At 34.7% G+C, this 16792-nt stretch overlaps 1 protein-coding gene across 1 annotated transcript in view; it reads left to right on the top strand.

The window, feature by feature from the left end:
- The first annotated feature begins 4771 nt into the window (after positions 1 to 4771).
- Positions 4772 to 16792, top strand: part of LOC115443236 (dystroglycan) — a 119515-nt gene continuing 107494 nt past the window's right edge. Inside the window, exon 1 of the mRNA XM_037439065.1 lies at positions 4772 to 5002. The gene's annotated coding sequence lies outside the window, so the exon portion shown is untranslated. The remainder of the gene's footprint in view (positions 5003 to 16792) is intronic.

Below are 16792 nucleotides of genomic sequence, written 5' to 3'. Positions count from 1 at the left end.
GGTCTAATCTAACCTGCTGGGACACCCTGCTGAACAGACGAGACTCTATTGATCCACAAACCCACGCAACGCAGCATGGGTTATCCTCCCAATCAGTCTAACCATAAGATAAGGGAGAATTTGAACTGGAAGTGAACTATTTAGTATTACCCTATATTATACCATCGTATGTTGCTTTGAAAGCATACACATCACACCTACAAACAAACACATATCCCCGAAGGGGTATACGGAGGTGCACTCAGGGTATCTTCTTTTCGACATATGTTCTCCATCCCATAATATGATAGACGCATCGAGCATAAATTTTAGACCGAGCCGATGCATTGAATATATAAAATGCATACAGGATACGGTCGATTCTTTAACAGTGTAGAAATTGCATTTTAGTATAATATTGCATTGCATTTAAAATTATATTGATCGGTTTTCCATATGCGAGATCCCGTCTGGATATGTGCCATTGTGTTATCTATTTATTCCGCAAGGCTTTAAGCACTGAAGTATTTCGGTTTAAACGTCATCAGCCGGTATAATTTTAATATCTAATTGATTTTGACATTATTTACGGGCAGACACGATTCCGGTTAATATTAGGCGAGCCGGTTTTTAGTATTATTAAGTTATATACAAAGTAAACAACAGTAGTTATTTTAAATTAAACAGTAATTACAAGACAGCCTAACAATCAACTAGAACCCCAAAATATAATACCCATTTCACACAAGTACATGCGGACCTTTAACTCGTAAAAAACCGACCCTCCAACAGTATCAACTATTATTAAAACAAGTGATGTGTTATTCGCTATCAATTAGATTAGAAATCTCAGTCCGGGGGCGGTCACATTTACATACGTGCACTCGGCTGATTGCTACTGATGGAAGGATCGAACTCCCTCGCTGCCACTCACCTTACATGATATTGGGAAAGTTCCAGATGGTCTTGCAACACTATGTTGATTGGTTTGAATCATTTTTCCCGTTGATATTGCTGGTATATTGATTGGTGTGCGACTGTTGCTTTTATGGTAGAATATCTAGATTAAGTCGTAGTTATGTTTGGTCATCACAAAACCTGGATCATAAGGTAAGTATGTTATAGCTTTACCAAGACGCAAAGATTTCAATATAGGTAACAATTCTAATTTTAAATACTAAGTTGGGTACAATGTAGATTGGAATTATATGAATAATCCACCTATCAACCATGCGTTTGATACGTAAAATAATATTATACTAATATACTTATTATGTACTATGGATACAGAATAAGATACATAATTTATAAACTGTGGATAATATAGTAAGTTGTACAATTATCTCCGATATATAAATGATCTTACTTTTACACAATTTAATGTCCAATTGTTTTTTATCCCAAATAAATCAAATAAAATAATAAATATGATAATATAGCTAACATTACTTTTAATTACACGTGTGTATTACTCCTTATACTTACATTTAATTTAAGACAGCAAACATTTCTCACTTTTGTAGAATGACATCCTCTTTTGGCGAAAACTATATATGCAGTGGTAATATTATTTAATATAGAGACGATATTAACAAAATGGCATATTAAATATTTTCTTACACGTTATAAATTATTTAGCCCTGTCAAACAATTTTTATAGTTAAATCACCTGGTACAAACAATCTGTAACAACAAGTTTATCGCGAGCAATATAAAGAAGTGTATCATTTGCATCGACCGTGTTCATTGCCCGGGATAGTGATGAACGTTACCAACATCCTATAGACTTACACAATCTACAGGACACGCAAAAACCATCCTAAATCATAGCAGGCAAGTGGCAATGTCGTGTAGCAACTAGAATATCGATAAGCCGTTTTAACGTTATATCAAAATAATAGCCATGTCAAAAGCACAGCTCGTCTGACGTGTATACTTTCCGACTGCTTGGCTTTATTTTATTGCGCATGTTTTAATATTAATTGTAAGTTTTCCGGTCGGATGAGCCACCGACGACTTAATGCAAATGCGTACGCTTGTCAAAACGTTTAAGTCGGATAGAGAAATTCATGGCAGTTATTTGCGCGCACAATTTCATCTGAGTTATAAATAAAGAGGAAACCTTGTAAAGTATATTTCGTTTTGCAACTCAGACCGCTGCTGATTTGTAAAGTAAAATTTTGCGAAATGGCTAAGTTATGAAGAAAGGGTCACGTTTTTTTACAAAGTTCAAACGCAGCCTTAGTAAAACTTCAGGAGTTTTGTAAAACGGTGCGTTTTACTGAGAAGTCACGTTTAAATCGGGGATTTTATTAGGTAACTGGAAAACATTGTTGGTACCGAGGAATAGAACAATTAGCACTGTTTAAAAAATTACAGAAGTCCTTCTGTACTATGATTATTTATATATGCGGAATAATATACCACTTAGTACTTACTGTGTAATATTAAATCTAAGCATAGATGTTTTAAAGTCTGTCGTAATGGGATACTCAAGGAGCAAGTTGTACTGGAGCGCTTTTATAAATCCAATAGAAGATTTCATAACATTTCACTGCACTAGGAAAACCATAGAAAATATTTTATTTATGAACTTATCCGTCCATTTCAAACTGCTAACAATCGAACTTATTGCCTGTTGGAGGGAACAGTTTGCACTTTCCGATCGTTAAAGATATTTTTTATTATGTAAATATATTTTAACACGTAATTTTTTTATCATAAAACAAACTGACAAGATTAAAATCTGGAAACAGAAATAACGAGAGGGCCGGCGGACAGATGTTGAAATAGATAAAGCCCAGGAACAGGGACGGAACCAGGGGAAATGGATGGATAAAAATATGTATATATGTCGGTAAAAATATACATATTTTAAGTCGGTACTTAAAGCATGTTTATTTATTTAAGGTACCGTGTACGTGAATTACAAGGAATCGCTAAAATCATAGAGGAGACATGGACATACAAAACACCGGGGCCTGCGGGTGGGGTATATTAATAGTAATTCGACGTAAAGGGAATGTCATTTTTTTTCTGTAAAATAAAGTAGAAAGTGGTTTGGTTTCGTTTCATTTAATGTAAGTATGATTTTTTTAAAATATCGCATTACAGTTACAAATGTATGTTTGCTTAATATATATTTGCCTGAATACGTAATAAATAAAACGACATAAATTAAATCTGCTATATTTTATACCCTCTCCAATTTCTGGATGTGTGCCTGACCAGCAGATGGATGTCAACGTCGCCTTGTCCAAAATATGTGACATCTCGTTAGAACCATTACGAAAACACGCCACCGGCGAGCTTTGGGAATATCAACATGTGCTTGGATTAAAGACAATACCGTTTAGGGGTGATAATCATAAGAGAAAAGCTATTGAAAAAAACTGTATAAGTATAGGGGACACTTTTGCTGGACGCTATTGAAGGCTACCGTTTAAGTAAAATTAGATACGTTTATTAAGTTAAAAAATTAATGATGTTCACCTTTGCAAGTGGAGTAATGACTGATCATTATGCTTAGAAACCTTAGTTCATAGGTTTCAATTTCTAGATCAGCCAACATTTGAGTTTTTCTTATCTAATTTACCTGAGACAAGATGCCTTATTGGGTTCCAGGTTTAGAGTTGAGTGCCAGCGAAAAATCCTTTCTGCAAATCCATAACAAAACTATATTATGTTGACATTTTTAAGTCAGATAGGAGATGGAAGAAGTCGATGTCATGTATTTTTTTTTTTGGTAACGGATCCCGTAGTCAACCACGTGAGAGACCTGCAAATAGGATAGGAGGAAAGTTGAGGATAGCTGGGAAGTGTGGGAGAAGGATAGGAAATGTTCGCGAGCCCTTGTAAGCCTTAATGTGAATTGGGAAACCAGGGGTATACGCAATTAACTGTATACTTATGGCTGCGAAAAATATACCCCCGTGCATAGCCGACCACTCGGTGTACAGACCGAGCGCACAAGAATTGCCTCAGGGGGCTATACCTAGTGGTTGGTTATGGAGACCGTGGTAGGAGAGGATAGATCCATTACTAGCCTTATAGTACAGACCTTTCGTTGAATTCGTGGCGAGCTTTTTTTGCTATAGCCTTTTGATTATCCTGACGTGCAAACTCTCTTTGCATAATGAGTAGTATTAACTATTATACAACTGCATTTATTTACGGTTCATTATAGTAGTGATTTATCTTTTTTGGTGTGAAATAGGCAATAGCTATGTCATGTTTCTTGCAAAGTAGCTGCTGTCTTTAATCTTAGACAACTTTATATTTCTTAAATATATGATAAAATCCAAAATCTAGTTTTATTTCGACATCTCATTCGTGTAAACATAAAAAAATACTGAATCAATTCATATTAAAAGATCAATGTAAGAATAATAATGCTATTCATGTACGTCTGTTGTGAAACAAACAAATGTTTAATAAACTTTGAAGATTAACATTGTAATAAAAAATAAATTATGATTTTCTAAAACTTTTTCTTTATTTCGAATGTGTAAGCTTCTACCATCTGTTGTTCAATTTAATGGACGCTTTCTCTAAAATAATGTATGAAATCCTCACCTTGGTAGCTCACTAAACAAATGAATAATATTGCTACTCGACGACAGATGGCAGGCTCCAAAATGTTTTCTCCTATTCTCCAATAGATGTTGTTAACCACCATATGTTTTAAAATATAGATGGCGGTAGTGTATTTTTAAGTGTTGCCGTATCAAATAATTTGTCAGGGAGTGGCGTCTACATCCAGTATACCTATTTATTCGTTGTCTCTTTTTATCCAATTGTTATACAACGAGACAAAACATCATTTTACCAATCTGTTGCCCCTGTTTCCAATTCTTGCAAAGAAGGGTAGTAGATTTGGTTTTTTAATTTTTCGTATACAGTGCCCCGGGGAGAGGAGTGGTGGATTGAGGACTTATTCGTTGGGAAGTGTATGTAGTGTTTTGTTTATGAATGAAAATTGTTTATTTTATTTCATTATAACGCTGAACAAACGAAGTACACGGTAAGTGAAACACAAATCACTCTATGCACTTTTTGGCTATCTATTGAGAAATTGTAAGTTCATTGCTCAGTCATGTGCAAAATTTTACTAACTAAATATAAATTTACATTTACGTACTTTTCTAGTAACAAATAAGTTATAGTTTATTGCTTTACATGAATGGAATAATATTATTAATATAAGTTAGAATAAGACCACCCACTTAGCGTTTTTGGAACTCTGCAATCTTATCAAAATTTGTAAGCAAGCGAGGAGACGCATAAAGCATACTCGTTCTAATCTCAAGTCATAACTCTAGCATCACATTTATGCAATTATTTATTTATTTTTATGTTAGAAAACGCCTGAAACTCGTACACGCCGGAGTAACATTTTATTTCATATTGATCTTATTATTTTAATATATAGGTTAATTACCTAGTTTTATGCTTTATAGGTTCAATATAATGATCGTTTTTTATGCACTCAGCAATAAGTAGCTGCTAGTAATAAATCAAATATTCTTTTTAAAAAATAAGTTGTTAAACTATCGATGTAACTTTAGGGTGAAAATAATCACAAAAAATACAATTCGTTTTTTTAAAGTTATATTACAGGTAAAAACATATCTTATTACGTACTTTAATTAAAGAATATACACATGTATGTACGTCGTATACTTATATGGCATGTAAGTTGTGTTGTCCTTTTTTCTGCCATAAAAAACCTATACAAGTAGATTATCTACCCATGTTAATCCTATTACTAATAAACATAAGTTCTTGGATTAGCATACCTAACCTACTTGTATACGCATTTTTTCCCACAATCCTGTGTGCCAAATTTCATCCAAAGTCATTCAGTACAACAAACGTTCAAAAACCTTCACAAACTTGTATTTAAAATAGCAAGGTAGTGAGATCACATGTACAATCGCACATAGCTTTAATTCCTATAACATAATGATTTTTTTTAAATGCATAGCATATCAGGAAATAAATTAATTAAGACTTAGTTATTTATTTTGTTATCAGTTCCTGCAATTATTAAAATAATTTACCTATATTGTATTAATTAAAAGCTGAACCCATTCATAACTATTGAAATAGCATGTTGAATATCCTGGTTGATAAATTATTGTTTAAGTTTTATGTTTTAATCAATGTGGCGTATGTTGTTTAAAATCAGCCCGATGATGAATGCAATGGAGAATAGAAATGTATCACTACGGAGAATAGAAATGTATCAATGGACAATTTTTTATGAACTTTAATGTGTAAATATATGGACCCTAATAACTGTCTCAGTATTTGCTTGAATATAAAACTATTGCTTCCCCGTTCAAGTAAATATTTTGTGCCATCATTTCTTACATCTTACTAATATTATAAATGCAAAAGTTTGGGAAATGTTTGGATATTTGTTAGAACTAAACACAGAAACAATTAAATGGATTTTGATGAAATTTGGCAAATGGTAATAACATGTTCTGAATTAACACAAAGGCTACCTGTTATTATGCTCCCATGGAAAAAAAGGATTTTTTTTATATATTTTGTAAATAGATGTCGCAGTTGTGCGTCTTTCGTATCGGGAAAGGCTTTTCATTCGGGCAAAACTGCGAGCAGCTCCTTGTTATTAATTTAAAAAAATGGTTTCCAAGTGATAAGATTTTCCTCATTTTTTACTCTTAAAATAAACTTATAGTTTTATCAAAATAAGACCCTAAACCTATTTAAATAAAATTGTGCCAACCTGAATGATTGCACTGATGCATCATTTTATATTTTTTATCTAATCTAGAATGATGCGTTATCAAATGCTTTAGCTACAAATTTACTCCCTTATATAATGTTTACATCAAATGGAATTTGTATTAATTCGTCAAACCACATAATTTTGATAACAATAATTGCTTAGTTTTCTTTTACAAGCCTATTAAATTAATTAATCATCTGTGTTGTGTTATGTAATTAATTTGTGTAATTACCATATCAGCATGCAGCAGTATAATTACTTGATATTACTCAATTATTGATATTCTAATTAAATCCATAATGACATGTAATTGGTATAGTTCAGGGAAATGAAAAGTTTGCTTTAGCTAAATAATGTATGAGAGACTATAATAAGTGGTATCATTAATTATTAAAAAATGATAATTGCATTCAAACTACAAATAAAAATAGCTAAATAAATATAGGATTATTTGACAAATTTGACCAGAAACCTAACAGGAAACTAACTATGCTCGATAGTATTAGTAGTTAGCCATGAATATAAATTATGAAAAAAAATACGAGGAAATGTATGGCGTGACGCTAAGACAAACATTATTCGTTTTATTTGTACGGATGTTGGATGGCGTGCAGCGAGTAAGCAAATCGATGATACTATACACTGAACTGAAATCACTTTTATTCATTTTATCCTGAGGTTACCTTAGAGTTTGTTAGAGACGGCGGTTAATACAATTACTAGTCCTTTTGTTAAGTTGGACTGTAACAAAACGGGATCTTTTCGGACTTGTATCTAGAATTTACACAATAACGCTAACAATACAATACCGCTATAAATTATCAATATTATATAGTAATATTTTACTTTAATGAAGCGTGGAGCCACCCCTAAATTAATGACAAGAAAAAAATCATTGGAAGTGAAGCTAGAACTAAAGTGAAGAATTCCTTAAAGCTCATAATTGTTTCATAATCATCCAGATGTTCCCACATGTTATTCCGAAATATAGGCTTAACGAATGCATTGATCTATAACGAAACTGGCGCAGGCAAATGTTAACATCAACAAATAGCTATAGACGTGAGTAATGTTATTTCTCAGTATTCCACTATAAGTAGCCGAGGTCGACATCCTCACCTGAAATAATCTGAATACATATTGCGAGCCATGTGCCGTTTAAATGTCAGCGCCGGGATATGGGTCGCATGCATAAAAATATTTCTGCTAGGCCCACTCGCCAGAACAATATACATTGCGTATGTTATTGTGATTTCTAGTCATTGGTCAATTCTGAACAGTTTTTTTTTATAAAATTATGGTACAGGAGGCTTGGGCCCAGCTGTGGAACAATACAGGGCTGATATTAGTATTGATATTTTTTTTGTATGCGGAAAAATTTTGTGCATTTGAACACACTAAACAATCAATTATTTTTTCTACTGTCCGTTAGTTTGCGTATTGTATCAAGAAAAATCTTTACATTTCCTTTTTTAAAGATTCCATGTTTTCAAGTAAAAATAACAACAAACGTCTAACAAGCACCTACAGGCGCGGTCGCATTCTTATAAAAAGTTTAATTAGAGTTACACAGTTTAATTTCAAAGTGTAGTTTTGTTCGTGACTACTCTATGAGAACGGTAATGAGATACAACTCAATTTACGGAGTATTATACTGTGAACTATTTAGCATTCGACTACATCGAATCACAGTATCACGCATACATTATAATGTAAGTACCGTTATCTCTTTGTTCCATTCTTTTATCTCACCGTTAAACCACCCAGCCTTTGCTAAGACGAGATTAGGCTCGTCTTAGCAATGTCCCGGAACTATTTCAGGTCTTTGCTGTTTCATGCAACCGAATCAAGCGACGAGCTAGTCGTTCGCCATATGTTAAACGCTATCATTGCTTTAAAACAGTATTATAACCTCCCAGAAAATAAAAAATAAAACTGCATGGGGTTTGGATTTTAACTGCGCTTGTCGTTCTAAGACATAAGTTGTTGATTCCTAACAATGTTTAGGAATTATGGCTACAATGTGATTTATCTAGTTATTTATCAAGGTGTATCGTCGTCAGTTACTGACTGGGCCGATTTCAATATGCCAGTTACTCGTCACACGAGTGCGGCTTGACCCGGTTTTTCTCATTTGCGTACAGTTACCTATTTAAGTGTGGCTCGCTTATGAAAGACTCGATTGAACCGCAGTGCCGATCAAGGTATTTTTGCTTGACCTCGTTGGTTACTTTTCGGCCGGGGCGTTACATTTTTTTCTTCATAAGTATGTGTGTGTTTTTGAATCGGAACGGTGTACTTTATTCTTGGTCTTATTAGCCCAGATTATATGCTCGCTGGGTAAGGCATAACAATTAGGTAAGTGGCTACAGACCCATATTTATTTTCAATTTCATGCCCATTCAGTCGACACAAATATTCGACAACACGCCTTTCTGAAACCGTAAATATACCTTCTAATCCTATTCAAATCATGTATTGTTTTTTAAAAATATATAACAAATGCCGATACGATCAAAAACATTGCATCGTCAAAATAGAAGATCCTTATCACTAAATCCCAGAGATAAAAAGCATGACATGAATTTAGAACAGTTGCTGGTAATGATTAATTCATTACTCTCCGCGAGTCATTGATATTTATAGGCCTTTTTGTAACATAGCGGCATATTTTTTACTTAACATTTTTTTGGTCTAACTGTTCGGCTTCTATAGTAGCTGAGAACGGTGTTTTTTCTATGAATATATTTGTGTTCAGATACAAACCAAAGTTAATAAAACATATTCATTACGACCTATAACGTAAAACTATCTAAAATTTATTTAACCATCCTAGAGCTGTTGCCTTTCTGCAATCGTTAACGCTTAAGTTACCCATGTATGGGAATACATGGGTAACTAACACATCCACGTACACATCCCTACGAAAAAAATATTAGGATAAAATATTATTCCCATATTTATTTTGGCTACGGCCTCTGTACATAGTTTGTATACGCCCTCTGCACCTCTAACCTCACAGCCTCGAATATATTTTTTCTAAAAAGTAACCGCGAAGCTCGACATTTTAGCCTTAAAACTGCCTCACGAATTAACAATAGCGCTAACGTACCGTCGCGCCTGTAATACTAGAAAAGTGAAGTGGCGCAAGGAGTTTGCCTACATTTGAAGATTTTTATAACTCGGTTTACCTCAAACTGGATCCTCCAAAGACAGACGTCAGGCAATCAGTCAGTCGTAGAACGTCAATATTTTCTGTAACATTGTGAGAAATTGAGAGAAAAAATAAGGTGGAATAAGATAGTGCTGAGATTATTAAACAGTTTATTATTATTGCAATAAATTTCATCAATTTAACACTTAAAAGCGATCCCAAAACAAGCCAACGTCTCTTTTTTACGAATTCTATATTAAAAACACAAAAAAGGTACCACAGGTCATTTTATTACAAAGATGTTCTTAGCAATATTTTCTTTAACCTTGTAAGCATAACAAAACTTACTCGCTGTTATAACCCGAAGTCCGCAGTCGACATCAACTCAGCAAATTGTGCCCGCAACGCTGATGCTGCTCAATAATTTAGCGTTTATTTGCCACAGTTGCGCTCGCATTAATGATTCTAATTCCGAGTCTACGCTGGTCTAGATTATGATGACTCAGGCTAACAGCCGTGCTGGTCGTTTGTACGAGGCCGCCGTGGCGCCGTGAAACATTTCTACACAATTTCACGTAATAATGCTATAAAAACGCCTTTAAATAAATAACCTACAACTCGCCAAGTAACCCAAATGTTTTTGTTTCTGTAATTTGTTTTTTTTCCGCCGACCGCAAACAAAGCAACGTGCCCGTTGAAATGGATCATTGTTTGAAATTCCGGAGCGGTTAGGGGCCTGACGTCATTGATCAGTATTAACGGGTTGTGAACCTTCCCTTTTACTCATCAGGTCATTAACTTGATGCGTAACTTATTAGTTATACTGTATGCTGCAGAAATTCCAGCATATACAAAGAAGATACAATGAAAATATGATTTATTGCCTCAGAGGTAGAAATATGGAACACATACTTATAATAAAGAAACTAAGAGAAAAAAGATACTGATGTTATACCTAAACGAGGGTCTAGATACAAAATGCACGCTTACAGTTGCAATTAGATAGCACTAAGCCATCAAAATACAGCACCAGATGACACAGCATACTAATCCCAACTATTTAATTTTCTCTAAAGAGCGTTGGAACAAAACAGAAATTGCACTGTACACTTTGATATGAAATACGTTGCACAGACTTCGAAGATAGGCTAGACGCTGATGACAGGAATACTTTGGGAACAAATACTTTGGCCGACCGCCGCGCAGGTGGGCTGGATGTATTGGCTTAACGTCAAGAGAGACATGAGGCGACGGTGTCACTGTCAAGTTTTGTACTGCTTGCGAAATAGATAATATTGGGCAGACGGACTACGCATAGAACTAGAGGTAAAAAGACCAAATAAATATTCTAGAAATGAACTTCGTGATCAGCAACCTTCTTTACTGCGTATTGTTTTAGGAGTAATTTGACAAATCTCCATTAAACTCAGTAATAGCACACATTCGAAAATATTTATTATTGCCCAGGAACCATTAAGCGTATTTACATTTTTGGCAAAGGTGAACACTCTATCAGTTAGGTGCAAACAGGTCAACACACGCTCTACATTCAACGTGAGTGAGGCGCGGAGCCGCGTTTCACGTTCGTATCATCAAGGCCGGTAATTGTGGCCAATAAAGTGATTAATTCAGCCCATAAATGTATTCCGCCGATCTATTACGAATTAAGGTCACAGTTGCCACCCCACATGATTGCTACGGCACGCTGCTGGTCAATTGGTGAGATGGGATAGTTTATGGCACCGCAGGACGTGCATAACTATCGTATTGATAAAATCAATAGCATCTATTGGCAACGTGTGTCAGCTGTTATGCCAGACGCCCTTGTATCGATTCCTAAAACGCATGTTATCCACTATCCAGATCGCTACACGCATGTTTCCAGATCGGTATATTATATTCCTACGTCTGGCTTTCGATTCAATATAAATTCTTGGGACTTCGATGCCTTACGTAAAATTTTGTAACCTATTTTATTCATGCTATTCAAGACCTTCGGGAATAATATAATTTAGATACGTATATTTTTTTAATAGTACACATTGCTGACATTTAGTAACACAATCCGCTGTATTAGTTACGTCATCGTCCGTCAGAGAAAGTTATCTAAACATGCCGTCTAAAGTACTTATTATTGTCAGTTCATATCAGTGGTTTACGATAACTGTACAGATTTAGCAGATAAAATAAATTCTTTATAAAATTAGATTCTATAGACGAGATATATGTACCGTCAGGTCGCAGTTGTATAAATAAAGAAAGTAAAAAATCTTTATTTGGCCAATGTCTCTGGACCAGATGGCTGAAAATAGTACACACGGCAGTACAGGAATAGATGGTATAATTAGTAAGTGTACATAAATAAAAGAAAAGATAGTTTATATATAGGAGCGTTCGTTTTAAATGTCTGGATTTACCTGGAACGACTTTAATTCCATTAATACATACGCTGTACAAACATCATCAATAATATAGTTCATTAGTCAAGTGTCCAAATATTATCATAAATGTCACGGGCTCTATTTGGGGAATGTGTTTTCTCGCATTAAGTTATCTTCTAGGAACTGTGGGTGCAATGAACTCAGGACTCTGGATAAACCACGTGCACGTGCACCGATACTGAAACCGAACTGATTTTAAATATGATCACCATATTTAACGCGGGGAATAACAGTTTTTACGACATGAGTTATAAAGTTGTATTTTATATCATATATTCGTCGTTAGTGTATAGTGGTGATGTAAAAATATATGTATGTATATCTATACTATTATATAAAGCTGAAGAGTTTGTTTGTTTGTTTGTTTGAACGCGCTAATCTCAGGAACTACCGGTCCAAACTGAAAAATTCTTTTTGCGTTGGATAGCCCTATGTTCGTGGAGTGCTATAGGCTATATATCATCACGTTATACTCAATAGGAGCGGAGCAGTAATGGCTAATCTCAGGAACTACCGGTCCAAACTGAAAATTTTTTTTTGCGTTGGATAGCCCTTTGTTCGTGAAGTGCTATAGGCTATATATCATCACGCTATGACCAATAGGAGCAGAGCAGTAATGGCTAATCTCAGGAACTACCGGTCCAAACTGAAAAATTCTTTTTGCGTTGGATAGCCCTTTGTTCGTGAAGTGCTATAGGCTATATATCATCACGCTATGACCAATAGGAGCAGAGCAGTAATGGCTAATCTCAGAAATGTTTGAACTGAATAATTCTTTTTGTGTTGGATAGCCCTTTGTTCCTGGAATGCTATAGGCTATATATATCATCACGCTATGCCCAATAGGAGCGGAGCAGTAATCGCTAATCTCAGGAACTACCGGTTCGAACTGAAAAAATATTTTTGTGTTGAATAGCCCTTTGTTCCTGGAGTGCTATAGGTTATATATCGTCACGCTATGACCAATAGGAGCGGAGCAGTAATGAAACATGATGCAAAAACGGGGACAATTTATTAGTTTTGAGAGCTTCTGTTGCGTGCGCTGCGTAAACGGTTAAAGTTATGCAACAATAATGTATGACGGGATTGTTCCTCTTAAAAAGTTCTACAAAAATATATCATAAAACAAAGTCCCCCGCTGCATCGGTCTACCCGAACGTGTTAAACTCAAAAACTACCCAACGTATTAGGATAAAATTTGGTATGGAGACAGTTTGAGACCCTGGGAAGAACATAGGCTCCCGGGAAAATATATAGCGTGACTTTTATAACGGAAAACTTTTGCCCGAAAAACTTTATAACGCGGGCGGAGCCGCGGGCAAAAGCTAGTCGCTAATATAAGCTGACATAATACGAGTATAGGCATAATGTGCAAACATTTCTTGAAAGGAAATAATTCAAAAGTTGTGGAACGTTCATAAGAAACTGTGGTGTCGGCTATGAGACAGGATACGCTATTAATAAATAATTAAATACATTATTATATGCGTTGCTGCCAGACTACTTAACCTCACAATAGTTATAACAAAATAATTTGGTAATAAATTTACTTATTTATACACTTTATATACGAGAGATGTATGGGCGGACTTAATTCCAAAGGCACTTTTTAGCAACCGACCTAATGGTGGTAAACATGGATAATAAATATTTAGTAACAATTTGACAAATACACAAATCAATAGTTGTTTCAGAGAAAAGGAAACTTTTGAACTAATCAAAACGTTAAAGCAGATAACCCAATTAACATAAAAAACTATTTCGTGGTCTTGTAAAACATTTCATACAAAATACTTAATGTGAAAACAATGTAGAGTACATTGTCTGCTACCGATCTAAAAATAAACCTATCTTGTATGCCATAAATATGAAGTGCACGGTGGCCAATCCGAACGCATACAGGCCGGCTTATCCAAACCCAGACAGTGACGTGTATCCCTTGACACCGGTGTGGCAACATTCGCCCACGCATTCCAGATTTCTACTTAACAAGATCTAATCCATATAATATATGTTTATCTCCAATATTTCATAAAGAAAGGTTATTGATCAAGTGTTGAAGGCAATGACTGCGCTATTCGTATTTTGGTAACCATAAACCTAAAATTGAAATTGAGTATAAGAGGTAGGTTATGAACATATTTTCGTATAGTTCTTGTTCTGTGTTTTAACATGTTTAATTTTATCATCACTTATCAACTTACAGATTAAAACTGTTATGAAGTTGATATCACCGAAAATAATAATTTATTAAAACAATTTCAATGTTTATATCCAAATTCACAAGTCATAATCAAAATCCGCTGACCAGTCTGTGATAACAAAAAATATTTTACTTGCAAGAGTTACCGGCACCAGTAAAAACTTGCCGGAAACCTGATAATCAACAGCGTTCGGTCTAGTAACATTATTTACATTTAATTAAAGTTCCAGTCGGATGTTTGCAAGCACAATAAAACTGTCGAGAAGAATAACACCATATATTTTAAAGTGCGCCCAATTTGTCACTGTATTTGTCGACATCTGGTGCTCAGTGTCACGTTTGGTAATATCGGTAATAATAGAAATGGCTATTAGTAGTTCATGTGTGAAAAGTCGAACCAATCGTGATCTGCATGTATTTACGGTCGACAGACAAAATCGTGTTCGCTAATCTCGAAATTAAATATTGGTAACTGAATTTTGTTGGATTTCGGAGTAATTGATTGTTGTTGAGGTCAGTATTAATATAAAATATCTACGTTTTATTGTATATTTGTATAATGCTCTGTTGTATTTGTGTTTGTATTCATATTTAGGTAATGTTGTATAGTGTATGACGCCACTATTATAATACCATACATTTTTGTGTGATATAGAAACCAGATTTCAAATCATGTAAATTCTTTGATTCTTTAATTTTGATTAGGAAAATTCATGTGCATTCCTTACTAAAGGGCACTAATCTAACTAATAAAATCTGCAATTGAAATGGGCATGTAAAAAGAGGTCACGGAATCCCAAGCCCGCTTACAAATTTTACATTAAGCCTCGCAAGACAGAAAAAAGTATCTATTTCTACAAAAAACAAATAGCGGCATAATGTATTCGCTAGCTATTTTTTCAACAAGTAGAGCACCTGATAGTGGGTTAAATTATGTTAAGCTGATTAGAAACGTGGATATGGATTTTATTGGGTTATCGACAATCTTTATTGTTAAATTTGGGATCGTCAATGTGACCGTGGGGTCACATTGGCCTGTGGAGGCTCTGATGAAATTAGAGTAGGTTCCAGATATTGTCGACTGATGAGAGATGATTTACGCTAGTCCACATAATTATGCCGGCCTGTTGAAATGTGACAGATGGCATGAAATGCCATGCCAAAGCCACTTCCTTCACTAAACTGAAGCTGACACTTAAATCCATACTCATAAATGTGGAAATAACTCTGTATGTTACGCTTTTACAACTGAACGACTCAAATGATGTCAATGAAATTTGGTATGGAGATGGTTTGAGACCTTGGAAAGGTATAGGCATACTACATAAGCTACTTTTTATTCCGAGAAAGTATAGAGCGAGATTTTTTCACGATATGGAGCTGCGAGCAAAAGCTAGTCATTTATAAATATACCACGAATACAAATATAAACGATTAATAAGATAAGGTGCTCATCTATATTTTAAATATATGTATACCAAATAATGAAAATCTAAATAAAATCCGAGGAATGATGTAGAAGATAAAATGTTATACCTATAAAATAGATGTATAACAGCCAAGAGCGGCTTTATAATTAAGGTTAATCTTCATAATAAATAAATTTATAATGCATACACGTGGAGATACGGCGCCAAGCAGTGATAGACCGACGAAAATTGATGGGGTTTTAAAAGATTAATATTACATTGGAGTGCTAGTAAAGTACTTCGTTCATAAGTGGACTCTTGTCAGGATGAGATGATGAAGCGGTATAATGTATGCATTTTATAATAAAATCACTTTCGATAAATGGAAGCTATATCGATACTGATGAGAGTTCTTTAAAAAAGCAAAACTGTAAATAATGAATAGTTAATTTATTTAGTATTGTAAAATTTCATGTTTCTACAAAGAATTTTATTATATCTCTGCTTTTTTATGAGTCTTTGTTGTCTTTATTTATTAAATGTTTTCGACTTAATAAAATTATGGGACTAATAGTAAATTCTTTGTGAACTAATGGCTTAATCATAAAATGGAATTTACAATAATAATAATAATAAGCCCGCAGGGGCGGCTATGTGGCGAGCCGACGGTGAGTGGCGACACCGCGTTCCCTGATTCCGTGGGGGCTAAATGAGACCCCCTGACCCTTGGCTTGCCTTAACTGGCCGGCTAGGGTTGGAAGTCGCAAGAGCTAAGAACCTCAGCTCCAGGGTGGAAGTGCTCAATCTGCGTAATAGCGAGGAAACCCGCTCCGGGACGCGATAGCG

This window comes from Manduca sexta, chromosome 16 (genome assembly GCF_014839805.1).
Source record: "Manduca sexta isolate Smith_Timp_Sample1 chromosome 16, JHU_Msex_v1.0, whole genome shotgun sequence".
Lineage (NCBI taxonomy): Eukaryota > Metazoa > Arthropoda > Insecta > Lepidoptera > Sphingidae > Manduca > Manduca sexta.
The sequence above is the reverse complement of the archived record's forward strand: the minus strand, read 5'-3'. Positions and strand labels throughout refer to the sequence as shown.